Source organism: Pteropus medius, unplaced genomic scaffold (assembly GCF_902729225.1).
Source record: "Pteropus medius unplaced genomic scaffold, Ma_sr-lr_union100, whole genome shotgun sequence".
In the NCBI taxonomy this organism is placed as follows: Eukaryota; Metazoa; Chordata; class Mammalia; order Chiroptera; family Pteropodidae; genus Pteropus; species Pteropus medius.
Genome location: NW_024355990.1, coordinates 6,844,123 through 6,872,039, shown reverse-complemented (window position 1 = coordinate 6,872,039; position 27,917 = coordinate 6,844,123). Strand labels below are relative to the sequence as shown.

General features: G+C 51.9%; 2 long non-coding RNA genes across 2 annotated transcripts; one reads left to right on the top strand and one right to left on the bottom strand.

Annotated features, from left to right (window-relative positions):
• Nucleotides 1-115: 115 nt before the first annotated feature.
• LOC120600312 (uncharacterized) lies at nucleotides 116-26,471 on the bottom strand. Its single transcript, XR_005652178.1, has 3 exons — nucleotides 25,111-26,471; nucleotides 1,996-2,202; nucleotides 116-1,820 (listed from the first exon to the last, which is right to left on the bottom strand). It is a non-coding gene; the product is annotated as an uncharacterized LOC120600312 (long non-coding RNA).
• Nucleotides 23,236-26,796, top strand: LOC120600313 (uncharacterized). The gene is made up of 2 exons (XR_005652179.1): nucleotides 23,236-23,500; nucleotides 26,440-26,796. It is a non-coding gene; the product is annotated as an uncharacterized LOC120600313 (long non-coding RNA).
• Nucleotides 26,797-27,917: the final 1,121 nt, after the last annotated feature.

Sequence of the window (27,917 nt, the reverse complement as noted above, 5' to 3'; positions counted from 1 at the left end):
GATTACCCCAGTGTTACCCATCCTCTCTGCTCCTCAAACCCTCCTGGGCAAGGCTCCCCAAAGCTTAGCTTATCCTTAAGGAATGTGAAAGCTAAAAGATTGGTAACTGCCATTCTGATTTTTACATGCTTCCATTTAATTTTCTGTTACTGTGTCAGTCAGGATCCAGGCAGGAAATGGATGACACACTCAAATTAGGTAATTTGAGGTGAGTTAGTTAAAGGGATTGTTTTACAAGGTGTGGGCAGGTGTAGGGAAATCATGAGAGATACTGCTACACGCTGGGCTCAACTGCTGCCCTTGAAAGAACAGTTGTCAGTGAATCCACCAGGGGCAGAACGGGGAGGGGGCGGTGAAGACCCCAGCTTCACTCTCCTCCTGTCCCATCTCCCACCAAAACTCACCCATTGTCCAGAGCCGCCCTGAAGCCAGAGGGGCAGAGAAGGGGGTCTTTTAATGCAGTTCACACAGGATAGTCTCCTGGGACACAGAGCAGGTGGGCAGGGTGGAGAGAGGCAAACGGGAAATGCACACATGTGCACAGGTTTTTTATTCTAATGAGGGAATCCATGCGTGATCGTAATTAGATTTTCAGCTCGGGCATCAGCCGTCCATTTGGCGGTAAGGAAAGAGCCAACTTGGTAGGGGTGTGGCAGGTCGTGAGTCTGTGGGGATCTTTGTGCAGCTACTGCCTCTTCTACTTGGCCAAAGGAGGTAAAACAGCTTCACAAAAAACAGGCCAGCCTTTAATACTTCCTCTGCCCGTGCTCCCCAATGGAACGGCCCAAGGATAGTGAGTGAGATCCACACTGTTGAATCGACGGGCAGTATTACTGATGCATCGCTTCGAGACAAGGGGCAGGTAAAATTAAGTGACAGTTTCCCCTAGTCCAGTGCCCCTGTCCCCTCCATGCCTTACTCATCCTCAACCCTCTGAGTCAGAATAAAGAAAGTTCAATTCCTAAGGGATGTTGTCAAACACCTTCAGGCCTCAATCAGAGACTCACACCTGAGGAATGTAATGTGCACTCCATGTTTTATTTGGGCTCCCTTGTACTCTAAACAGGAGGAAGGGTCTTATATACAAGTGACCTCAGCGTGCTTTGGCCCTGTCCCTCCCGGCTCTTAGGCTCTGAGCTCTCCTCTCTCACAAAGCGGGTCAATCCTTTGAAATTCCAGCACTTATTTGCCTCCAGAGCATAAGGGCTCTTGGCCTTGACCTTGAACCACGAGTGCACAAAAGCTGAGAATTCATCTGACTTCAGAAAGGTGCAGTGCCCGGCTTTACGCCTAGAAGAAGAAACTGTAGTTGTGATCACACCTGCTTTCTCCACGGGTTAAAAAAAAAAAAATCCCTTCCCACCATCTTTCCCACAGACTTTGGCTTTCAGTAGATGGTGAGCTCACTTAAAGGCAAGAATTTCTTTCTGCACGTCCCTCTAAAGTTTTAGAGCTGCAGTTCTGTGAGGTGGGCATGCACAACAATGAGAAACGGAATGGCGCCGATCGGTGGAAGAAATTGATACTGAATAAGGAAATCTGCCTCCAGCAAGAGACTGTCAGCTATGAAATAAGTCACCTGGCAATGTGGGGCATTGCAAGAGATTGAGTCATACCACGTTAGAATCTGTGCCAAGATGAGATACTCTTATCAATCTTCCTGGGTCTTAGAGCTAAGAAAGAAAAGGTAGACTGTTTTGAGTAATTCTTCCTCTGCTTTTGCTTGACTTTAGTTTTCAGGGGTTGAGCGCTTGGCGAAGGCTCAGCAGTAAATTCGCACAACCGTAGAGATGAGAGCTACTCTCTCTTCAGTGGACTTCCTAGGAGAAAGAGAAGAAAAGAAACAGTAATTGATTAGTCACGAATAGGTGAAATCCTGTTCTAAGGGCCTTCTAAACATCATTGTATTTTATCTTCACAAGTATTATTCCTACTTAAAGATGCAGAAATGGAGACAGAGGAAAATAAAATGTGTTTCCCAGGATTGCTGCTAACCCGCAGGGCTAATGTTTAAAGTTGGGTCACTCTCACTTTGAAGCCTTCATCCGGTCCACCTGAACACTCTGCCTAGATGTGTAGATTCAGGAAAACTGACTCTGATCTGGGTATTCATGACTTCTGAGATCCCCCAACGGCAGTTACTTGGTAAGTTTCCATTCGGTGGGTCTCGCTTCTCTTCCAGCTCTGGGTCTCAGCTGCCACCTGTGGGGACTAATAGCTAAGAACCTCTTGACAAGCTGTCGGAGATCTCAGAGGAGTCCAGTGTGGACCAACGATGCAGACGGAGCACACTGCCAGACCCCAATGCCACAGTGCCCCGTCAGCCTTTCCTGGCCCCTGAAATTTGAAGCAACTCCAATTTAAAAAAAAAGGGTAGGGGGCCTCTGGAATGCCCTGGAAGAATGGAGTCATGAGAAAACCGAGTTCTATTTCCTGCATTTCTGAGGTTATGAACGAAGGTTCACACCTGCTCTCTGAGCCAGGCACCCCACCCTCCCAGGGCAGACCCCGCCTCTCCCTTTTTGCCTTCGGGTGCAGAGTTTATACTCCCCTCTCCTTGTGCCAAAGCCCCTGGGCACTTGCCCGCAGGCGTCTCCGCCACCCAGGAAGACTCCTGTGCCTTGCCGCGTGCTGCAGACATACACTGAGGCTGTGCAGTGGGGCCTGTTCTCCTGGCATCATGGGCTTCGACGTGGCCCAGCCGCTCAGGGCACCGAGCCCATCCCAGCCCGATCCTCTGGCAGAGGAGAATGCTAGGGCAGGAAAAAGGCTAAACCAGGAAAACGCAACCTCCCCGACGCCCAGGCTCCGGGAACACCAAATCTGAGGTTTGTTTGGCCACCCAAGGGGCCGGGCTCTGCCAGACCCGATAACCATTCCGGTTTGACAGCCACCCACGGCCCCCTGGTACGGGCCCTTGGCCCACCTGATAGTCGCGTTTCCCGTTTCCTTGGGGATCCCCTAGGCTTCTGTTCCTCCCTCCCCGCCCGACCTCACCCCTGGCTTACATAGCAGCCTCAAGAGCCATCACTCAGCCAACAACCCGCAGTCCCACAGGAGGCAAGCGACAGAAGGCCCCCAAGGTCGTGAATTAGTGTTTAAAACCTTGGAAGCATTGCAGGGCGGAAACTAGTTAGAACAGTAGTTCTCTGCCTCGTGCTGCCCGAAAACGCGCAAAAGCACGTTTCCGCAATATTGTTTGAGCATCTATCATCTACCGAGATCTGTTCTAGGGGACAGAGTTTGGCCACAGGAAAGGACTCCAGCTCTAGGAGAAGGTGCGTGCTAGCCTGGGAGAGTAGACATGGAGCTATGCCACTCAGATCCCCTTTCAAGAAGGGACTCGCTGCCTGGCTGGGAGGAGCATGACCGGCTGACAGCCTCCGGCCACTCGCATCTCCAAGGTCCTCTTCTGCTTTCAGGCTAAAGTCATGTCCTTCTCGGGGCAGCCCCTGGACAATGACCGAGCAAGGTGGTGGGCCAAGGGCTGAGCTATTTCTACCCACACAGGACGCTCCAGTGGGCGGTCTCTGCTCCGGAGCCCCTGACGGGCAGAGAGACTTTTCAAGCTACATTCTGATGGCCCCTCCTGCCCAAACCTGCTTCCTCCCCTTTTCTTTCATAGGTGTTTCTCCCCGACAACCCCCCGATTCCATCTGAGCGCCTACTGCCTGGGGAACCCACCAAGTATGTGGGGTGGGGGCACATCAGCCAGAGCAATTGCAGAGAGTGACATGCACCATGGAAAGAGAATGTGGCAATATGGCAGAGTCTGACTTGGCAGGACAGGACAACGTTGCCAGACGTCAAGGGAACCCATCCTCTCTGAGAGGAGGAGGAGTCAGCCATGCTCAGAGTATCAGAGAAAGGGTTCCAGGCGCTGTGGGGAGGCAGGGAGCATGTTCGAGGTAGAGAAAGGGCAACTGTGGCCAGAGTACAGTAGTGAGTCACAGGAAAGTTCCAGGAGATGAGCCAGCGGGGTTGACAGCACCTGGTGCCCCGCACCAAGGAGTCCCTGTTCTCTCGTCAGTGGAGTCAGAGATGGCAGTCCTGCACGCAGCCCTGTCTCGTGGACCAACCCAACTGTGATGAAACCATAAACCGTGGCAATAATTTGTAATTGCCACACTATTCAGGGCATATTAGCAAAACTTGCCTACCCGGTCTGAGGCAGGATGCGACAGGCTGGAGGGAATGGCCAATGTCGGCCACTCCGCAAAGCATATCGGGATGCGAGAGAGTGAAAGCGATGTTCCTGTGTGAGTCCCCGCTCCAATTCGTCCCGAAAAAGTGAATCAAGCACAGACCTCAGGATGTTATCCATAGCAAGTCACTTGTTCCCCTACTCACGAGTGACACGCTCACATGTCACTACTCCCTGGATTAGAGCTGATTCCGGGAGTGGGGGTGTGCAAGGGAGATGGGGGCAGGATTTTCCGAAATATGCAACAGCCCTGTCTGCCCACCTGGGTACCTGGCTCTCGGAAGAAATTTTAGAGAGCCTTTCTCTAAATCAGAGGTTAGGCGACATTTGCCAACTTCTCGAAACATTTTCGTTGTCACAGGGGTGCCGGGTACTACTAGCAGCTCATGGGTAGAGGCCAGGCGTGTTGCTAAACATCCTATAATTTCTCAGGACACCCCGAACCAAAGGCTACTCTCGGGCGGGTGCCTTCCATGTTGGGTCAACATGACCGGTGGGGACTTCCTCAGTGAAAGTCTGCAATTGCAAGCAGTCCTTATCAAAGTTAAAATACCAAGCACGATTTCCTTAAAAGAAAGAGCTTTAACCTTTAAGACTGCAGGTTCCCCCTCCTAACATCGGCTGGTACAGCCAACTAGGGTACGGCCCTAGCCAGAGAGGGGGGGATGGGCAAGATGACCTCCCCCAAGGGAGGTCCTTGGCAGGCGAGCATTCCTATGATAATAATGTAAAATGTGGCAGAGTGCTGCATTTTAATTAATTTTAGTCCCTTTCAAGACCACAGTTATTATTATAAAAACACCGATAATACCAAACACATGTTGGAAATACACAGCCAGCTGCAGCCCCGGAGACCTGGGGACGTGTTAAGTCATATGTCATCTGGGGTGGTGAGAAATCAGCAGGCCCCCTCCCCTGTGCCCTCTGAGACCCCAACACCCTTCTCCGTAGGCCTGCTCTCTCTCCGTCACCAGCCAAGCCCCTTCCCAGCCAGCTTCTCTCCTCCCACCGAAGCTCAATGCTCCCCTCTGCCTCTCTGCAGAAACCGTGAGGGGGTGAGGTGTCAGGCCTCCAGAAATCCTGGTTTAATTATTTTATTGTGCAAAGAAAAGGCACATTCTCTCATTTGGGAAGAATGCTTCGTTATCTGCCTTTGCAGAGTGTGAAACACCTCCCTGGGCTGTAGGCAGTCCTGAGTTATTACGTGACAGGCTCAGGCGCCTGTGCTGTCCCTTTCCCTCACCCCCCACCACCCGCTCTGCCGGTTTGGGGGTGCATAAAGCACAACCCCACTTTCAGGTGAAGGCAGGGAAAGGCCAAGAGCAACAGTACAGCATGGCCTGGGACCTGTTCCCGGGCCCTGCGGCCCTTTTGAAGGTTCTTGCCCCGAAAATACTCCCCAAGAAGACTGCTCTAACCGGACCTTGGTGTGTGTCTGGTTCTTTCTCCACTCTCACAAGAACCATTTCCTCTGCATCCTTGGCCTCTTGTCCATCACTTCCGGTTCCCAGGTGCCCCTTGCCTCGTAAAACAGCTTGAGCCTACTTAAGAGGTTAAGAAGTTCCTTCTTAGTCAAAACAACTAGAGACACCTGCGTCAGGTAGCACTTTGCGACTGACGAGCGACTCTGCAAAGATCTTCCATACTCACAGTCTTTAACATCCTCTCGTCCCAGACAGGACGGAGCAGGTATTGTTAGCCTCGTTTTACAGATGAGAGAAGTGAAGCCTGGAGAGGTTCTTGGCTTTTTAAAGGACACAGCAGGATCACAGGGTGGGAGCAGGAGGGACGACATGCAGCTGTTGCCCTCGGCGACATATCATCTCCCAATATCCGCATACCGATCTGCCCCAGGAGGGGTAATCCCATCCTCCTCTAATAGTGCCCTTCACGGATCTTCTCTCCAGACCCCAGGGCTCATGTGGCCCCTGGGTCACAGGCGAGAATCCGGTCCTCGTGTTGTAGGGGCCCGCCTCCGTCATCAGAGGCGTCCAACTTTGGGGCTCAGAGTTGGTCCCTCCCCAGCTGTCAGACCCTCCTCTTCCGTGGTCCTCCCCAGGGAACAGGGGCTCTACCACTGCACTCAAACGTCTACCCTTTTCTCCTCCACCACCTTCCCCCATCCGGGTCACTGAAGGGTAGGCCAGCCTGCGCTCCGTTATCTAGAGATCACCAAAACCTCGTCTCCTCCTCATTGGTGGAGAACGTGTTCTATCCGCCCAGAGACCCGCATGGGGAGTTTCTTGAGGACAGCCCTTTAAATCAAAAACCTAACACGGATTGTCACTGTCGTGGGCCGTGCGATAAACTCATTTAACCTTCCCAACAACTCCACGAAGCAGGTGCTATTTTCTGTGCCCATTTTACGGATGAAGAAACTGAGGCACAGAGTGGTCAAGTAACTTGTCTGAGGTCGCATGACAAGCAGGTGGGGAAAGTACGATTAAGGCATTGAAAAAAAAAAAAACAACAGGAATTCAGGGAAAGGGAGAGTTATAATTGCTCATACAGGAGCCATTTCCCCCCGGGCATATTTCCAAGAGAATAAAGTCACCTTTTCATTCTCTTAAGTGTCCTGTAGTGAGAACAAAGCCGTATCTCAATGGATTAATCTGCCACACATGGCATCGGCATAGAACCATCATTAGTAATAACCATTATCGTAACAATCGTATCTTGATCATCTCTTCCACAGCCGCATCAGAGTAATCGAGGTAATTAATGCGAGCTGCTGAAACAAAACACTCCCCCAAATCTCAGTGGTCTAACACAAAGAAGGTTTGTTTTCACTCCCGTCCCAGCCCAAGTGGATGTTCAATAGGGAGCCTTCCAGAACTGACTCAGGGTGCCCAGCTTCTTCGATCTTGCCGTCCTGCCACACTCTTAGGCCCAGCGAAGGAAAAGGGCAAGCACGTCACACCACGAGGACACTGTACAGGGCATGGGAAGGAAAGAGCATCGGCTCCACCCATATTCCATCACCCAGACGCTAGTCGGATGCTAACTACAGCGGAGGCTGGTGAGCGTTGGCTCCCCGTGGGCTTAAGAAGAGAATATGGGATGGCAAGCACCTAGCGTGTCTACTCTCCGGGTTAATCCACCTCAATATCTTCAACTGCACGCCCCCGACGGTCACCCTTTTTTCTCCTCAAATGTGATGATGTGCAGGATTAAACATACTCCTCCAGACATCGCCTGCTCAGGCCAGAAGATCCTGGAGCATCACCTCGCTGGATCTGGTTACCATATGTCTCTTAAGGCAGCCTCCAAGGAGCTGGGCGTTTTTAGCAACAGTCGCACTGTTGGATCAAATTAGGCTTGGGGTCGGCTGAAACCTCCAGATCTCTTTCATGTGAAGTGCGGCCAACGGAGGGCTCTCTAATCTAGCTCTTGTGCTTCTGAATTTGAAACCACATGAAATCGAACAGCCATGGTTGAAAGTCTTCCATCTCGCTGGGTTTGGCTGAGCTTCGGGGTCCACGGGGATGATCAGAGATCCTAACGCTGGCATCCATCATACGGGCTTCGCTCCTAGCCCAGCGTCACCTTTGGACTTTCTCGATCGTTAGTCAGGTCACTGAGAAACACTGAGACGAGGACGGGGGCCTGCAGCACAACTGCGATTTGAAACGAGCCTTTGATTGATACTTTGGGTGTGTTACTTAACCATCTGGGAGCCTCCTGAACAAGACTCTATCCAGCTCACGTCCACTCTTTTAACCAGACAACAAAGTCGCATGAAACCTCATTCATTCAGAGCTTGCTCTTTGAAAGTATCTAATTTCCCCCAATATATCATCCTTATTGAGTTCAATATGCTATAAACCCCTGACTAATCCATGGTCATAGTGACTTAACTGAAGCTACACAGCTTATTATTAACAGAATCCAGGCTGGAATCTAGGTGTCCTGAAGCCCAGTGCTGCCTACATCCTCACAAATATCATGAGCAGACAGTAAACCAAGAGACAACCAAAGCACATGGTCTTGCGGCAGAAGCCACCACCCAAAGTGGCACTACGTGGCTGGTGGAACCTCCCTGAAATGCCCACATATTTTCCAGTTTGCTGCTTCCCACCCGTCAATCCACTGCTTTGCCCTTCCAATTAGAAAAACAAGAACTATGGCTGCCAAATATCATGTTGGGTAAACTACCTGGAATCATTCAGGAGTGACTCATGTCACGTGTGTATTCGTCATGTGCTTGGGAAAGGCCTCCTGGGGGCCGCCCACGAGACCACCCGTCAAGGTCCACCTCCACGTGGCTCCCAAGGTCAAACTCAGAGGAAGGCCGGTCTGAATTAGTGAAAAGCCTCAGTTAGAGAAACCTGCCAAAGACGGGGATGCTGGCGTCATTGTCAACTGCAAAGCACCTGGTCTAAGAGGGCAGGGCCAAGGTTAGATTCTGCAGGATCTGATAAGAATCCTCCCTAATTAACACACTAATAACTTCCAAGTAGAAGTTTCTAAGGGCCTGAAAAGCTTGTTCCCTCAAGTAAACCCCAAACCTCCCCCTCTCCATCAATTACTGATTCTCTCAGTAATTCCCTGGGCTAACCTTTTTATCATAGAAAATTTACAGGTAAACCTAAGACATGGTAAAGTTATTCTGAATTCTTAATAAATAAAATTTCTTATAATTACCGTCTATCTCATATCTGAGCTTTCAGGATCTTCCTAGAGATTAGGAGAAAATCATCCGAATTAATCTTTTTCGAACTCTAGAATCGTATGGCTTTTGTTTAGTTTTCCATGTTCACATGTTTAACCAGATGGGTGTCTATGTAGGAGTCAGTCACTGGGCTCTGTGGTCTCTTTTGTGATCCTATTAATTGTCCTAATATGAAACAGTGAGAACAAATTAGCCCCATATACAGATGGAGACAGTGAGGCTTAGAGAAGTCACACAGCGAGTGACACGCAGTTTCTACAAAGCCAGGGATGAAATGCAGGCCTTTGACTCCAGCAAGACTTTTCTTTTTTAAGGCTACATAGGCATGAAAACATTTAAACCCTTAAAGAAAGAAAAAAGATGGAAGAAAAAAAAAAGTACTGGCTCCAGAACATAAAGAACTGCAAAACCTATTTTTACCAAGTGTTTATTTAAATATCTACAAAATAACATGGTTAACTGGCCAATGGTAATTTAAGTCAATTCTCAAATAGTTATTAATGAATGTAATAAAGTTTAAATCACAAGAATAGATCTTTCTTCTTAAATCTCAAAGTTACAGAATATTATAAAGGTCTTCTCTCTTTCTCCTCCCCCCCCCATAAAATTATATTTAATGTGGGGTGTGTGTGCATTGTAACACTTTTGATAAGATGAAGGGTGGGGTCCCCCAAAATAAGAAAGCTTAGAGCCTACCAGGATCTGAAAAGTCAGTGAATTTTCAAGTCTTGCCTTGTAATTCCTCTGCTACACTACGTTTTGTGTCCAAGTCCATTATTTCTTGGTCCTTGAGATGAAACACAAGCCTGTTGTTCTTTGTAATTTTACATTATTTACTCATCAACTTCTTCTATATCTTGGCTCATAGAGTACACTCAAGTCGAATGTATAAAACTGTATTTCTTTATGAATGGTTGACCCTACGTTAAAAGTAAGGATTTGGGCTGAGTTCAGAGGGTCCTGGGGAGATAGTGCCGTTGGCTTCCATGGTATGTCAAGATATCCACTTAGGAAATGGGCTCTGTCACAGTTTCAACAATAACTTGGCCCAGCTCAAAGGGACCATTTCACCCCTAGGGGCATGGACCAGGCTTTTTCCAAGAGGAGCTGGAAGAGCCTATGGTACAGCAAGTTTGCCAAATTCCAAGTCCACCTACTTTCTGCAGAAAAATCACTCGTGGTGTCACTGGTCACAAGAGGCTCAACTTCCTGGAGGCGGTGCCCAGGCCAAGCGCTCTGGGCATCGGCTTGGCTGCCAGGAGGCTCTCTGCATCTCAGGAGGCTTTTGTCTGTCAGAAGCCAAAACAAACAAGCAAAACTAACTTCTTGATTGAGAGAATGTTCCAGAGAACCCAGCTAAAGGTGGGGAGGTAGGGGGGAGGCTCAGGGTTGAGCTCACCTGAGCCCTGCTAACCACCACTTGGAACAAACAACGATAGTACCTGACATTTTTAGAGGTTTTTTTTTTTTGAAAGGTATTTTCGAACATGTATCATCTGACACAACGGTCATACCCACTCCAGAAGTTCATCATACCCACTCCAGAAGTTCCGTGAGGCAGAATACTTTCATTGCAATAAATAGGGGAGGCTCGGAAAAGTTAAAGGACTTCCCCACGGGGCAGAGGCTTCCCTAGCCCCAGGCCTCTCGACCCAAGGATTGTCTTTCGTTGACTATTGTCAGTGGTTCTCCTATCAAACGTCTGAGCCTCTTGAGAGAGCTACCAGCTGAAATCCTTCACTTCGGGATACAAAAATAAGAAATAAAACCCCGAGACCCAGGCCTGCTGGCAGAGGGCCTCAGATTACCCAAGATCTTGACTCCAAAATAATGTTTGTGCATCTAAAACCCGGTAAATGTTCAGCTGCTTCTCATTTTTGCCCTTCAGAGGTGACCAGGAGCCTGACTCACAGCCGGCAGGCTGTGCTGAGGGTGTGGCCACAGCACACTGCCCGCTCACCCCTCCCACCCGCCGCGCTCCTGCTCTCCTGGGCTTATGGGCAGAGCAGATTTCTGGCCAGACGAAGCCCCATTCTCTCCACGCTTTAGAAGCTGCTACGTGGCTTCTGACCCTACGCCAGCTCCTCACACGGGGGCAGCCGGCAGCAATCAGTGACAGACTGCTTCACACTCTGCTGACCTTGCACCTCCCAGCACAGGTAAGTCTCCCAGGTACCCGACACCCACAAACACAGGACTCTGCTACTCGGAGGCGCGCTCCCGAAGGACATTCAGAGTACCCGGGTCATCTCTGAAACCCTCATCTGGTCCACCATGCTGACCTCTCCCCCGACCCCGCCGGCGTGTGTCCTCACGAGCCAAGGGCTGTGTTAGGGAAGCAGTCGGTACCTTCAAGATGCTCAGTGCCTAGTGGGCAAGATGGATAAAAAATAATTGCTATTCAAACTGATTCATACGATGGGAGAAACAGGGAACACTGTAGACCCAAGAAAATCTTTTTTGCACACATGTAACTCACAAAGGCTCCCTGGAGGAGTGATGCTGGGTGGGATCAGAAAACCCGATCAGATTTTGTCTCCAACCAGGACTCTGCAGGGTCCTCCTGGGCCAGCCCAACCGGACAGGAGCTTATCCAAGTTCACGCCGGCAGGTGCCGTCTCCTGGGAATAGCACGAGGGGCTCCAGGGACACCGTCTCCAACTCGGGAGCTGCACTGTCCGTTTTTTTCCAGATCGGTGACAGCATTTCCCTAGAACCAGGAAGCTGAGGCAGCCTGGAATGTTCTGAGGACCGCCTTCCTCGTACAGGCAGGGTGGTGGCTGAAGGCTGAAGCCCAGAAGTGGGTTACTCAGGGCTGAGTGGCTTTTGAAGGTCGGGGGTCATGGAGACCCACAGATAAGTCCCCAAAGGGAGCGAGATGCCTATTTGGCCTGGCTCCCTTCCCACGTGATGTGACACAGCAGAAACCTCCAGGGTAGCAGTGTTGTTCCAGACGCCCGGCTCCTCTGCCATCACGTTAAAGCCCAGAGACTGTGTCTGCACCCAGGGAAGAGAGCCACCTCCCAGCCAGCCGCCAGGAGCATGAAACGGGCAGCTCCACGTTCGATTTCAACTCCATCCTGTGACTAACTGCAGGCTGAGGAGCCTGGTGGCCCCGCCCGGCTCCTCCTGCGGGAGGGGCAGACACAGCCTGGCCACTGGGCTCCAAAGGGGGCCTGTGGCATGGGGGTCAGACAGAAGGGGGACTGCGATAGCCACGTGGGGGTGGGTGCAGGGCATAGAATCATTTAGGAGGAAGGACATAAAACGATTTGCTCCTTGATTATTATGTGAGCCAGGCACTGTACTAGGGGCCATATGTGATTTCAGATCCTCTGAACCGTGCTGAAAAGTAGGATTGGTCCTCCGTTTACAGACGAAGAAACTCAGGCACAGAGAGGCTAAGTAACCTGCCTAAGGTCACCCAGTCCAAGTGACCACACTGAGGTCAGAACCTGGTTCACCTGGCCCCAACCCGCTGCTCTCCTAAATGACTTTACCTGCATAAAAGCACCTCTTCCACCGCACCCCGTCTCTCTTGGATGAAAAAGCTTTTCGAAGTGTCCCAAGAGAGGAGGAGTGGGGAGGACAGGAAGTGGGAGGCCAAGAGCTGGGTCGAGGCTCAACAATGCAGTCACTTCCGCTCAGTCCGGGGAATGCCATGTGCCGCCCTCGGGGTGCGAGAGAGGGTGATGACGGCGGGGGGCCCACGACCGGAAGGAAGCAGCGCCTGCAGAGTGGGAGCCCCAAGGTCGTCCGTCTTGTGTTCACCGGATACTCTTCCCCACTGTCAGCTCACGCTCTCCTTCCTGAGACCCAGAAAGGACCTCCCAGGGCACCGGGCACCTTTGTGCCTCCAGCTGAAGCTTCTGGCCCCTGGTCCCATCTCCCACGTCCTGCCAAGCTCCACGGAGCCAGGTGGCAACCTCTCCACCACCCTCGGAGGTGGCTGGGAACACTGGTGCCTGGCTCAGGGAGGCTCCTGGAAGCCCGAGTCACAGATCACTGCATTCAGCCACCGGATTAAAGGGGCTCAGAGCAAAGACAGCCTGCGTGGCTGGGCCTGCTGGGCTGCTCTGGAGCCAGGCCAGGCGGCCCTTCCCTCCTCTGCCCGGCCTGCGGGGCGCCAGGCAGCTCAAAGAAGCTGTGGACAGAGAACAGGAGTTGAGCTGGCCTCAATCTTTCCTTCCAGCTGCCACAAAGGGCAGGGCCCCTCAGAGGCTAGATAGAGGTGACCTTTCCTGGGGAGAAGACAGCTCAGCATGGTAGATGTCCTTGGACAGGCACCCTGGCCCAGCCTGCAGGGGTGTCGGCCATGGCATCCCACCCGGGCATTGAGAGTGAATCACTTGGAAAGGGACCTGTAACTGTATCCTGCAGGAACTCACTGGCCAGGAGCCAGAAAGAAACCAGGTCAAGCTCCATGGAAGCAGGCCACCAGGAAGGAAGGCACGAAGCCCAATGTGGAGGGAGTGTCTTCTCCATGCTGGGCACACTCGGCACATGTGAAGCGTCACACTCCAGGGAGGGCTTCACCCCGTTTCAAGGATGGACCAAGACGCTAAGTGATTTTGTGGTATTTCCACAGCAGGTGGCACAGCTAGGATGCAAATCCAGGTACTCCACGGCCGAGACCATGAGTACGCAGATGTGATGGCGGCTTCCAGTCACCAACACCGTCCTCTAAACACCAGCCCAGGAGCACAGCAGCCAACAGCTTGGCAATTCTCAGAGGCCACCTCACTCTAACATGCAGTATGCAGGGCAGGCAGAGACCGTGCTGCCTGAGTTCAAATCCTGACTCTGCCCTTATGAGCGGGCCAATGTCTAAAATTCTCTGTGGCTTAGTTTCCTCATAGGCAAAAAAAAAAAAAAAAAAAAAAGGCTCTGGCTGGTCCTCCCTCAGCGCCTCACTGTGAGAATGAAATGAGGGGTTCTGTGGAACATGTTTGGGCCAGTGCTTCGCCATTGTAAGTGTTCAATAAATCTTAGCTATTATCATTAAGATCGACGTCAACCTGAATCTCAAAGACATAGCTCCTGTCACCAGACCTCCCTTCACCAAATCCTCTCCCCTAAAGCCTCGCCAAGGAGCAGGTCTTCCGGCAGGTTGCCCAGTTGCTCAGGGCCTTCCTGCAGAGGGAGCTGAGGCAGGCGGGAGGAGGGCTGGGTGACTGAAAATAAACACTCATCAGCAGACCACACACTTCATCTCTCCCCCTCCCACCGCGAGTGGGGCCGGAGGAGAGAACTCACATTCCTCAGTCCAAGCTGAGTTAAGGCAAACTCGGTTTTCCTTCTTTGAGAGCAAGGAGGCTACATGAAATCCAACACAAGGACCCCAAACTAACACCTTGACCATCACCCGCTCTCAGGTGCAACCCCACCTGACAAACCTGGGGAGGAGCCAGGAGCTCGGAAGTGTGCGAAGCAACACAGGCTGGGCAGCCAGGGGTGGGTACGTGAGCACACGGAGGCATCCCACGTGCAGTCACATCAATGCTCCCACAGCGGCTCAAGGCCCCTGGCCTCTGGGGGAGCCACAGCTCAACTTGACCTTCCCCCCCCAGGACACAGGGCCCAGAGCCCACATGGCCTGGGGTGCTCTAAAAGGAACTTAAAGTCTGCCACAGATAACCCCATCAGGCCCCTAGAGACCAGACCCTCTCTCACCCCCAACCTGGACCATACTCAGACCATCTCAAGACGTTGAAAGTCCACTTTACTTTGAAAGACAATACTCGCGTTTCACCGTTTCTCTGCCGGAATGCATTTCTGCAGTGCCAGGATTTAACCCGCTGTCCTTCCATCTGCGTACCCCCAAGGGCCTCACCTTGCAGCCATCTTTCCTGCTCCTCCTTCGATGTCCCTAAGCGAGCGGTCTCAAGGTCCCCCTACCCCACACCCTCCAGACAGAATGCTCGGCTCCGGTCTGCTTCGCCCTAGACCCGAGGCTCCCAGGAATTCATTTGCCCCCAATTCCCCACACTTACCTCCTCGACTTTTGTTTCCACCCTTCCTTCCCTGCTCCCCACAGCACAGCAAATAATGCCCCGTTTTATATGGAAAACACTAAAATAGGATCACACCTTTTAAAAGATATTTCACTCACAGCCTGAAATCAGACTTCACCTTTTTTTCTCCTGCCTCCCCCCACCTCATTACAGTTACTCCCTGTTGTCCTCTCCTCACACGCTGTGCACACCTCCCCACTCCCCACACACACCCCTTTCGCTACCAGACTTCCCTAAGCCAGTTTAATTGAAAAGGCATGATTTAGGCTAATTGACAGCAGATGGGTCCGGCTACAAATGCAAAGAAGCATTTGTTGAACATGATTTACAGCAATGAGGCAAAACTTTCTCCTTTTTATATCTTTTCTTCGAGCTCCACGGCCAAAACAGCTCAGCAGAAACGAGAGGAGAAAAAAAAGTAATTAGTGTTTAATTTTTTAACAATTTTTAACTCCCTTTTTAATTGCTTTACATAAACCTGTCCTAGAATTTTACAGCCTTCAAATCTCTGTCTAAGTCTGGTCCTTGTCTCTGGTTTTAATTACAGGGAGGCTTGTCTGGCACATTAAATAGAAGAAAAACACACACACACACACACACACACTATCATCATGTACAGTGGCACACACACAATACAGTCAATAACACCAGACATATTTCATTGTTGGACTCTCCCCAACCAAGACCCAATATTTCATTGTGTGGAGGGAAGGCACGGGCCGGCGGGACTCTGGTGGAAGCAGACACGAACCGCATCCTTCTGCGGGATCGTTGAGTGCATCAACGGAAAACTGTCTCTTGATGTTACTGGGAGCGACAGAGCACTTATCAGGCAGCACGTGCTAACCCACAGCAGCCGCAGGCACCTCGGCGCTGCGTTGAATGTAACTGGCTTCCCAGAAAAGCCGGGAGGTTCTTATTTCTAAGCCTGGCCATCAGTTCTTAAGCTCACTTCTCAGCAGCCCATTTTAAGCAGGACAGAAACCAGGAGGAAGCACAGTGTCCGGGACACAGAGGACATGGGTCCCAGCATTAATGGGAGGATAGGGAGCAGACTCCCGCTACAGGGTGACCAGGTGGCTGCACGTGAGTGGCTCCCCTCGGCAGACAGAGTCTCAGCCAAGTCTGGGCCTGCACTGCGGAGCGGGACTTCCTGTGCTTTCCAATATGGTAGCCGCCAGCCTACCTGTGGCTATTTAAATTTAAATAAATGAACATTAAATAAAAAGTAAAATTCCCTCCTCAGTTGTACATTTCAACTGCTCGGTAGCCTCACGCGGGTAGGGGCCAGTTAATGTATTATACTGTGCAAATATGGGGCATTTCCATCTCCGCAGGAAGTTCTGTTGGAGTGGGGTGCTCTAGACCCTTGCCGCTGGAAGTGTGGTCCGTGGCTGGGCAGCATGAGTGTCCCCCGGGAGCTGGCTAGAAATGCAGGATTTGGGGCCTTCCTAAGGCTTGGGAACTGCATTCTAACGAGACCTCAGGCAATTTGAATACACGCCCAGGATCACGTCCCTGAGCAGCATGGCTGGCTGGGGCCTGGAGGCGAGTAATGGTCCATGGATCCCCTTCAAGGTGTGCACGGAGGTGGGGGGTGTGCAGGTGGGGGCGAGGGAGGGTGTGCCATAAACGTCCTCAGGACACAAACGTCGTGGGGCCGCGGCTCCCCCAGTCTGCGTTCATTAGCACGGAGGCCGCAGACCCCCTTGGCAGACCCTGCCCAAGCCCGCCCTGGGCTCATCAGGGCTCCTGCTGGGAGGCAGAGGGCTGCCTGGCGCCGCTGGGCGGGCAACTCTGGGATGGAGCCAGGCCAACACTGGCTCCCCACACACGGTCATTACCTCCCCAAACCCAGGAGTTATTACAATTAAAACACGTTGCAGGGGGAATGGGGCTGGGGAGGTCCCTTTAGGAAGGAACACTGGGATTAAAAGAAATTAGAGCGGTTGCCATGGCAACCCAGCCAGGCGGGCCTACCCTGTGATTATTTCGATGGGAACGGGATGGGGGCGGCTGGGGCTGGGACGGGGGTGCTGGGGAACCCTACCCAGCTGCTCTGCTTTTCTCCTTCGAATGGGACACGGTGGCCCAGGAAATCTCCCCGAGACGGACAGCTGCTGGCTTCCCTGTCCTCCATGATAACCACTTAGCCCGCGGTTCACTGTCCTCCAGCAAGTCCACATCCCCGGCCATTTCTTTCTTTTTAAACTAGGGAACCCCCCAGAGGACGCCTGTTCTCATGGCCTCGTGGGTGAAAGGGCCTGGCCTGGTTTCGTATCAGCTCAACAGTGGCGACGGGGAGACCCAGTGAGACCCACCCATGCTTTTCCCTCAGCGGCCTGGCCCAGGAAGCCCAGGTGTGTGTGCAGGGAGGAGCCGAGAGACCAGGAGTGGGGATGTTTTGGAAGCGGGCCCATGATAACGAGCAGGATGGCAATCTGTGCCTGGGACAGCTCCAGGTACTGCCAGAGGATTAGGGTCGCTACAGAGTGGGGATCCCAGTTTGGCAGAGACACAGGGCCTGAAAGGGAAAACGGTGATTATCTCTCCACCTCTCCGCTTGTCTCCTCCTCCGGCCCGGCAGCCCCTAGCAGGTCTGGCCAACAGGCAAGGAGAGTTTGCGTGGAAAGCGCTGCGGGAGCAGAAGAGGCTGGGCTGGGCTGGAGCTGGGAGGTGAGAGGGAGAGGCACCCCGTCTGCTTGCATGGGGGGTGGGGGAGCTCTCAGCAAACTCTCCCTCGGACCCGTAGACTGCAGGGGGAGGGTTCAAAACACTAGCCCGGGCGGAGGAGTCGCAGGCACAGCGAGGCTGGCCTTCCATCTGGAACATTAATCCCCCCTTGGACGTGACCTTGGTCCTCCTTAGAATCCAGTCTTTGATCCTCCTTAGAATCCAGAGCCGGAGATCTCTGAGCCGCCTGGAGCCACCGGCCAGGAGATGCCATCTCAGAAACGGTTCTTCCTCCTGGCCTCCCCCTCCCTTTTGAAAGCTGGTTATTTCCAACCCCACGTAACCTCTGTCAATCATTGTGGATCTTCAACGGAGGTTTCCCTGTTTGTATTTGCAAGATCTGGGTTGTCCCTATTTTTTAAAAAAATATGCCTGGCTCCATGGTCGCTTTCTAATTTACTCAAGTCTGAGGGGGTTCAAAGGATGCAAGACCTTCAGCTCTAAAAGCGGGACAGTCCCCGGCAAACCGAGAGGAGCTGGTCACCCTTCCAGGCACGGAGTGTGTGTGTCTTGGGGAGCCAGCTATTATTAATTTTTTATACATAGGACTATGTACACGAAAAGTATATATATATATGTGTGTGTGTGTGTGTATATATACACACTCCTACACACAAATGCATGTATATATGTACATGAATTTTCCAAAGAAACAAACTGGGAGATGTTCACATTTCAAAAAGACTTCCGCCTAGAAAAAAGATGGGAGGAATACAGTGTTTCTCTCTACAAGGCTGTGGCAGGGAATGGGACTCTGGACGGAAAACTCAGAGAAACTAAGTTGATGGATTAGAAAGGAATGAGAAATCTAGTTGCTTCTGAGGTCCTTTCATTTTTAGGGGGAAACCCCAGCTCTTCTAGAAGATCCTTTCGCGGCAGCTTTGCTGCATGCTCTCTACTGGGAAGCCGAGCACACCTGTCTGTCGGCTCTGCCGTGCGTTCGCAGGAGCCACCGCCGGCCATTTGTCTGGGGAAAGGCTGTCGGGAGTGGGTTTTCAAAAGGCTCCAGGGTGCACCGCAGCCGGATGGGGGTTCTGAGCTGGCGTTTGCTTTTCATCGCAGGAGCACTCTGTTTATTTTTCTGCCCTCCCCTCAGTTCAGAGAGTTCACAGACTGCCCAGGTTTTCCCAACTCTGAAAAACTTCAGGTGGGGAGTTCACACACGGATGGAAAACACCAACATCAGGTTACCTTGCCCAAGACTGTTTACTGCTTAGCTCTTGGAACAATGGATGAGACGGGGATGGGAGAGAAAGGGAGGAGATGGCAAAGGGGTCCCATCCCTTCCCTACCCCATCCCCCTGCTTCAAAACCCAGAGGCCTGGCTGGATACTGCAGGCGGCTTGGCCTTGTCATGTAAAGGATTTTTCAGAAGCCTTGGAATCCTGCAGGGCAGACCCAGCTGCCCTCCTGGGTCCCGGGCTACCTACAGTTCTACCACCACCGAACCTCCACCTGCAGCTCTATCAGCAAAACAAGCTGAGCAAAGGGGGTGGCAGTGAGGACTCTGTGTCTCTGCCCCCTTTCTCTCCCCTCTACCTGATCCTCTCAGGTGCAACCTGAGCCTTGTGGCTACAGCCTCAGTCAATGTAATGAGCTCCACTCATTCCATCTGAATCGGGAAGAAAAAAAGTGCCCAGCTGCAAACACATCCTGTCCCCTTCAAGGTGAGGTGACAGCGGGGCCAGGCACAGCGAGGGGGGAGGATATTGGAAGGTGCTGAGAAGGGAGAGCTCGCTGTTCTCCCCGTGGGAGGGATCAAAGTCCTTATTTAATGACGAGGAGGCAGATCACCTCTGTGTTGTTCCAGAAGGAAGTGCAGGCTCCTCCTCCCTGGAGCCCCAGCCTCTCTGAGGTTGAAGTAGCCCCAGGATTCCAGCTCCACTCTCCATATGCCACCACGCCCCAGCATCCCTGCCGAGGACAGTGTCCTAGGGAGGCTGCCTGAGTGACCCACCCGGATGCAGAACGGCAGGCAGTGCTGCACTGGGCGTTAGCAGTGATGCCCGGTTTTATTATTTCTGATCGTTATTCGATGAGAGGCACCTTGGCCATCTAGGAGACTCAGTCCCACTTGGAAGAGAATGCCGAGCTAAAAGATCCCTGACACACACACACAACCCCTCCGCACACACACCCACGGCCACCCAGATCACCGCCTATTTCTGCCACTGCATTTGTCAAGCCACCTTGAAACCCCTAGAGGACGAGATCATGCTTCTCCATGTGCCTCTGTATCTCATGTACACAGTAAGCACTAAATAAATGTTTGTTTACCTAAACAGATCCTTTACAGCGTTACCCACCGTCTGTCCAGTGGGGACAGAATCTATATGGCTCCCAGGCTAAAGCACCAGGATCTGGGGCGGGAGATCCCGGCCCTTTCCTACCTTTCACCTCTCCTTTGCCATACAATTTTCCCAAAAAGGCGAGGACTTCCCCCATCGCTCTGCCTCACACAATTTAACAACAACAACAGAAATGCAAACAAGCCCTAGAAGAGAAAAAGTAGCAAAGAGGAAAAACAAAAAAAAACTGGGCGAACGGGAGGGTCGTACTATGTACACATATCATCCGAGGTAGAGTATTCCAAGGAACCGAACAGGAAATCTAGAATCATTACCAAACGCACTTCCCCTGCCGGCCCTGCCCTCGGCCCCTGGGGGTGGGTCAAGGATGTTCAGACCCAGCTCAACCCGCTGGAAGCCACAAGAGGGTGGGGCTTCGAAGAATTGATTAGCATTTCCTCCCCCTCCCTTCCTTCCTGACCCCTTGATCGGGTTTCTCCCAGGACGGCTGATGGGATGGGACCGAAGCCTCTTGCTGCCGACACCCCCCAGCGATAGCTTTTCCACACAGGCCTCCCACTGTGTCGGAGCCTAGGGTGGCCGGCAGCTGGCCACCCTCACCCCATTCCACAGAGAGCTGTGCGATGGCCCTGGCTTCGGGATCAAGACCTCCTGCTCCCAAGAAAACAGATCCGAAATTTTGGCATCAGAATAAAATATGTTCAGAGGAAGTTAGTAACCCTCGGAGTGAAACACAGGCCACAAGACCGAGGAAAAAGGGCTGAGCAGAAACCAGAGCCACAGTGATCACGAGTTCAAGTTCATCCTCCATGGGCTGTTCCTTTTGATCACAGCCAAGGATTGCGTCCTGCCTCTGTGCTGGCTGCCTCGCCAATCCAACAAAGGTCGGCCAGCTTTTCCTCTAAAGGGCCAGAGAGTAAATATTTCCAGCTCTGCAGGCCGTAGGGTCGCTCTTGCACCTGCTTCACTGCGCCTCTTTGGCATGAAAGACAACACGCAAATGAATGGACACGGCCGCGTTCCAGTCAGACCTTACCTGCCAGAGCAGGCAGCTGGCCAGATCTGGACCACAGGCTGCAGTTTCCCAAACTGTTGGGGGTAGATCATGAAGACGACAGAATGATAATGGGCTTTGATGTCAGGCGGACCCTGTTCTTATCTCTGTCCAAGCTCCGTCACCTTGGGCCAGTCACTTAACTCAATCAAGCACAATTTCCACGTCTTTAAGAGGATAACACCTGCCTCACTGGGTTACGGGTTAAGGTGATAAGATGAACTAAGGAAAAGTGCCTGACACTCAATAATTACTGGCTGTTTATCATTCTCATTATGAGGGGCAGTAAGCAGAATCAAAGGGTGTGGCTTTGAGCCTTTCACCTTTGTTGAAAAAGCCCCTGTGTACCTGCGTGATGAGGCTCCGTAGTCTCTTTCTACGCAAAAATTCATTTCCTAAAACTTAATATTCCATGGATCCACTTCACGACATTCCATCCGTGGTTGCTCGTTAGAATCATCTGAGTTTTCATTTTTATTTTCTTTGAGGGCTTTCTAAATCTCTTCGTCCATACCGCACCTCAGATCAGTTAAAACGGAATCTCTGGGGTGGGACTCCCAGGCATCCATTTATTTTAAAATTCCCAGATGATTCCAGGGCGAAGTCCGACTTGAGACCCACTGGACTACACCGATGGGAAGAACGCGGAAGAGTCCACTTGTTCCTTTCTGCTCGAGAAGCGGTCCAGGCACCAGCAGCATCAGCATCACCTGGCCGCTTGAGAGATGCAGAGTCTCCAGCCCCTCCCCAGACCTGCTGGATCTGACTCTGCATTCTGACAGAATCTCTGGGGGATTCCTGTGTATATTCAAGTTTGAGGGGTACCAGTCTATTCCACAGACACCTAACCAAACTTGGCTCGTTATCAGAATTCCTCCAGAAAGCTTAAAAAATTCCTAGGCTTCATCACCAACTCACGGAATCAAAATCACCATAGGTGGCCAGGGATTGGTACTTGGTACCAAACTTTTATTTGTATCAAAATTTTCAAACATACAGAGATGTACCCACATACCTGTTCCCTAGAGTCTCTGATAGTTAAGATTCCAATATCTATGAGTTCACATATCTATGAGTTCATCTATGCATCAACCCATCTCATTTTTTAAACGCCTGTAAAATGCAGACATCAGTATCCTGCATCCCTAAATCCTTTACAATGCTCACCATCAATTTTTAATTCCTGTGGTGTGGGCCCAGTACCCTCCTCTGGGCAATAAGGATCTATCCATCTGGCGTCAGCCTCTCTGTCCAGAGGAAAAGTACTCAGAATTTGGCAAAAAACATTCCTCTCTCTCCGATTTTTTTAAAAAAGTGCTGCTAACAGCCTTCCTCGGTGCCGTAACTTTCAGTATTAGGAGATGGTTTCCAGTGTTTGACCTCAGCCCACCTTGCTCCGTGAACCGTCTCCTCTTCCCCTTGCCAGGACGTGAGACGATGGTCACTCACTGCCATCGCTGCCGTATCTCTCGTATGTGAAGATGTTATTAAGTGGATGCTGCCGATCTCCACAACCTCCCTTGGTGTTTTCCCTCCATCTTGGTTTTTCTATAGACAGTTTCCCGCCAAATCTAGAACTCCAAGCTCTGTCAGGGCTGATGGGATCCAGAAACGAATTAAACATGTTTTCCTGGCTAGTTTACCCCAGAAAGGAGGCTGGCCCTAAGACACAAGGCAGGACCATGCATCCCGGTCATCAACTCAAGCTCTTTTAGGAAAGAGGCTCGCCATTCCACGATTGCACCCAGCTTTTTAGGAATTTTCCAGAATGACTGAGGTGGGGCTGAAGTTAGAAGAAGTCCAGCTTGTACCCTTCCGCTCCTCCCCCAGGCACTCAGAGAATCGCCAAGGCCCTCAGGATAAATTAATAAGAATATTGCCCCGAAACAATTGCCTAATGATTTCCAAATACTCTTTTCAACCAACTGGGAAGAGGCTGTCTGAGTCTGAACACACAACGCCCCCAGTCGCTCTGTCTTGCAGACAGATAACTGGGTCACGAATCAGGTCACGCTTCCTCCAGCATTCCCACCTACAAACAGAAAGAGGGGATGGGTTCTCTCACCCCCACCCTTGCCCACTTCTTTTCCAGACCACCCACTCTCTGTTTGCATTGGTCCTCCGACCTTGAAACCCGATACCCTCCTCTGCCGGAACCACCCATGTTTAAATAAATAAATAGCCCAAGGTAACCCACTCTCTGGTGGTATTCAAATAAATGTCCCAGGAAGGCCTATGGGAGGAGGGGAAGGGTGCTCTGGGCCTCCTAGGCTCGCCTGTCTGGAAGCATCCTTGGGCCAGTGCTTATGTATGAGACTAGCGATGAGACCCAGCGGAGTGGAGAGGGGCTCCGTGGGTGGAGGGGGTTCCGCAGGTGGCCTCCTGGGGATGTTGTAGCTGCTGGAACTTGGGGAAAAGCAGGAGGGGATGGTGGGTGCTGCTCGATCAAAGAGGAAGACCTCCCAAAGCTTCCAGAGATTTCCTCTGAGCTCCGGGTTACTCAGCCATAAGCCTGTAAGTCCCTCTGAGTGGGGAGGCAGTGCTAAATGCTTTTTGGGAGGGCGGATGGGTGGGTAAGCGGGAGGAGAGGGGATCAGTTCTCCGTGACTCAGAAACACTTAAATATAACCCAGAGACTAGCCTGCAGGGGGAGGGGGTGGGGAGGAACAGGAGAGACCCGCAAGTCAAAAATCTCGCCTCTGACTCAATCGAGAAAACCACCCAGAATCCTTGGTTTTATGGAATGTGGACAGCTAGGAATAAAGTCTCGGCTTTGTCGCTGGTTGGTTGGTCAGCCAGTGGAATCACTAATAAGAAAGATTTTCAAGCGTATTTGAGAAATAAAAGGGCAAACGACAATGGCTGCTGTGAAAGAACTTCAGGTGGCTGCAGCCCTCCCCCCGTCAGAGGGAGGGAGCGAAGAGAGCCACCTCAGAAGTTGGCTCCGTGCGTTTATGGATTGCCCAGGAAAGTGTGAACGAGATTGTGCCAGAAAGCTGGCCGCCTACCACTAGCGCATAAGGGGGAGGAGGGGGAAAGGGGAGCACGCTTCAAAAATAAACACAAACCCCAAAATAAACACTATTAATGGAAGTGACTAATCAAGGGTGTGCTGAACTTGGTGCTTCTTGATAAGGTACAGGGGGAAACGCACTTGTAAAAAAATAACAGATTTTTTCTCTTTGGTAAATAAGGTGCCGGGGAAAGGGCCGGGGTGGGGGTTGGGGGGGTGCGGGCGGATGATGAGGGTTAGTGCTTCGTTTAACTCTGCAGCAGACTTTTAAGACAGTTTCCCAATCTTGGAACTACGGACGTTCTGGGCTGGAAAGTCAGTACTTTGGAGTGGGGCCCGTCCTGTGCGTTGCAGGATTTCGAACAGCATCCTTGGCCTCTAGATGCCAAGAGAATCTTCCTCCTAGGCTGAGACAACCAAAAATGTCTCCAGACATGGCAAACGGCCCCTGGGGTGAGGGTAGAGGGCCAAGTGACCTCGAGTAGAGCACCATCAGTTTGGAATCAGGGGCATAGCTGAGTTTGAAAGTCACCGTAGAGGCTTAGAAGGGCCACACAGGTGGCCAGCTGGAAAGGAATGTAGCATCTCATGCATTTGACCATCTGGTGGTAGCCAATGGCCGTGCACTACCTGGACCCCAGCAGGAAGCTACCCACTGGCAACCAGACCAACACAACCGATACCCTGTCTGTTGGAAAGGCCGTGAGAATGATGCCTGTAGCGAGCAGGTACAGAGCCCTGCTGCTCCCACGGCTCTCAAAAATCAGTTGTTTTCAGAAATCCCTTGATTATCCACATCTCCTTTGGCCTACAAAGTCTGCAGTGACCTAATCCATATTTAACATAGCTGTCCCTTGGGCAGGGGAGGGGAGGGTTACTCAAGTCCCATTAGCAAAGCATCAACCACCTCAGATGCCATCGGTACCACGGTGATGTCCGGGAGTCACCTTCCGTCCAGGTCGCCCGCATTTCCAGAAGAGAGTCGCAGGATACGCCCGTCTGCTCCCGGGCAGCCTGAGTCCTCTGTACCGTGCGTCCCACTCGCCACAGAAGGAGGGATTTACTGCCGTGGGGTTTTCTGTCTTGTGGACTCAAAAAATTAAAATCTCACCTTGCACGAGTGAACACCAGGTTCGGATGCGTCTACCTTGTCTCCGTAAGCTCGGGACACAGACTGGCTGCTGGGAGAGGGAGAGGTGAGGGGCAGGGGAGAGATGGAGAAAGGCGAGGAAAGGCTGTCGGGCTGGTCATCTCATCCAAAGTCCCTGCCTTTCTCTCCGCCCCCCACCCCCAATTCCAAAAGTCACCACGGAATCATCTCCCCTGTGGGCCTAGAGCTTTTCTCCTCAGCAATCTGCTTTCTACCAAAAAAAAAAAAATTGTTCTAAGTAGAGTGGAACTGAGAATGTGGCTGAAGCCGGGACGAAGGCCCCGTGGAGGGCCGGGCCAGCCCAGCGCCTCTCATTCAGAGCATTCTTGACCCGGGAGCTCCCAACCCTGACGGCAGGCTCGAAGCTGCCACAGATGGATTTTGCTTCTGCAGCATTTTGCCTGGGCTGGGTCCCTCCTCCCTCCCATATGCCTTCTCTGGCCTCCTCTCCCTGCATTTATCCTTGGAGGCACCTAGGGAAAGCTAGTCCAGGTGGGGGCCAGAGGCCAGCTCCCGTCACTGCTCACCGCTGACTGGCCGAGCGAGGTTGGTGGCTGAATTGGCCCACATGAGCCTCGGTGTTCGTTCCCAAAACCCAGGTCTGAGAACAAGGACCGCACCTCGTCAGACTGTTGAATACTAATTTTTTTTTTTACTAAGTTAGAGTCTCTTGTTGCTCTCAAGGGGGCTTGCACACTGCATTGAGGGCAGATCTTTAGACATTCTTCCTCCTCGATTCTGGAAAAGTCTACCCAAAGCTCATACCCACTAGGCACAGAGCCAGCAGCACGTTTTGGGATCCAGGCACAGTACACAGTCCTGTGCATTTCACTCATCAATACACACGGCAAGAATCATTCCAATGTCAGCCAGTTTCCATTAATGAGGTTCTCACGCCCTCATTAATAAACACCCTTCGGCCCTCAGAAGACAGGGCCGTGAGAGGGCTCACACCCTGCACAGGGGAAAGCATCTGGCTTTCTCCTTCACCGGCTCACCAACCCATGACCCAGGTACCACGCCCAGGTCAGGTGGCTTCATTACAGCATTAGGACATCTTTAGAAGAAAGGAGTAGCAGTGGCAGTCAAGAAGGACACTTGCAGGCTTGGGGGCTCATCAGGAGGTTGCCATGGTGTGGCACGCCCCGCCCTCCACCCCGAGCCACTTCCTGTTGCCACCACTAACTTCGACCTTAAAGAATCCGAAGTCAGACGAATTCTATGACTTATCCATGAGTCAGCGTCACTCGGCGCTTCATGGCCTTTCTGACTATTGATTCATCCAACCAGGCACAGGCAAGGAATTTAGAAAGTGAAATGAACTGAAACAGAATGTGAAGACAACCAGCACTTGTGGGTGTCAGCACGGGCAGAGCCGTCCTTCTCGATCCCAACACGGAAGAAGAGAGGGCAGAGGGGAACGAGGACCGAGGGACAGCTTAGAATATGCAGCGAGGGGTCTTTGACCACACCACGCACTCATGAACAAGAATAATCGCTGTCGGGGATGATTCGTGTGCATCCGCGGTCTCGTGCATTTCAGAGCCGGGGAGAAAAGTCTATTCCCCCCCATTCCCATTCTCACACGTCTGGTTTTGAGCAAAAAAAAATAAAAAAATTAAAAATGCTGAAACGAGGTATTTTTTTTCCCCTCTGGATGAACTGTTTTACAATAAGCTACCTGCTGGGGTCAGGAAACCGAGAGGGAAGGCGTTCCACCCACGCAGAACATCACAAGTGGGATTCGTGTCCGCGAGCTTTCGGGCTTTCGCAGAGAAGTCAGAGAAGTCGTCACCCACACACCGCCCCTTTGTGCCTGGTGTAGCTTTTATTTGCAACAGTTTCTCTCCTCTTTTCCCCCTTCCTCCCTCCCTCCTTCCTTCTCACTTAAACAATGCTACCAGCTTCCCTGGAGGATAGCTGCCTGCCCTGCCAGCGCGCCCTAAAGTGTGGTAGGGCAGGGTGCGAACGGGTCGCTCCTTATGCCCCGATAGGAAGCCTGTTTTCTCGACTGTTAGGTGTGCGATGCTCAAGAGGGAGAGGAATGGTCAAAATCAAAATAAATAGCCGGCGGAAACGGGCAGCCCCTCCCTGGGAATGGTAATCGCACTGGATGAAAGTTTATCCAAACACAGGAGAAAAATGGTTCACGTTGGAAGGGCAGGGAAGAAGGGAGCACTCGTTACTGGAAGGGAGATTCGTTTACGACGTTGTATCGGCTCCTTAGTTTTTAACGCTGTTCTGGCCCCGGGTCCTGTAAACGGACCAGCTTTTCCATTCTCCAGCGGTGCCAAAGGAGAGCCAAAGATGGAACAGACCAGGCCGGTGCCAGGATCCGGGGCCACTAAGGACTCACGGTTACGGGAGCCCACGCCCGGCTGGGGGTCTGACAGGGGAGCTCGCCGGTCTGCCGTGAAGGAGAGGGGTGTGATTTGAAATCTCGGTGTGGAAATGGGGAGGGGCCCGTCAGGCGCGTGGGCTCCCGGTAGCTTGGAAACGAACCCTTCTCTCTGCCCCCAGAGGCGAAGCAACAGACAGGGCGTCAAGTCCCAGTGTCCCAGGGTGCACGTCTAACCTAGTCATTGTTAGGGACTCTCCATGGTCAGTGGAGGCAACTGACAGATTCCGGAGAGGACTTGGGCTCTGGGAGAAAAAGCTTGACTAGTACTAGAGTCAGATGAACGGAATGCTGTGCCGAGAATGTCTAGGAAGAGAATCGGGGTCTGCGAGCGAGAATCCAGACACCATCGTCCTCTGTACGGCTGTTG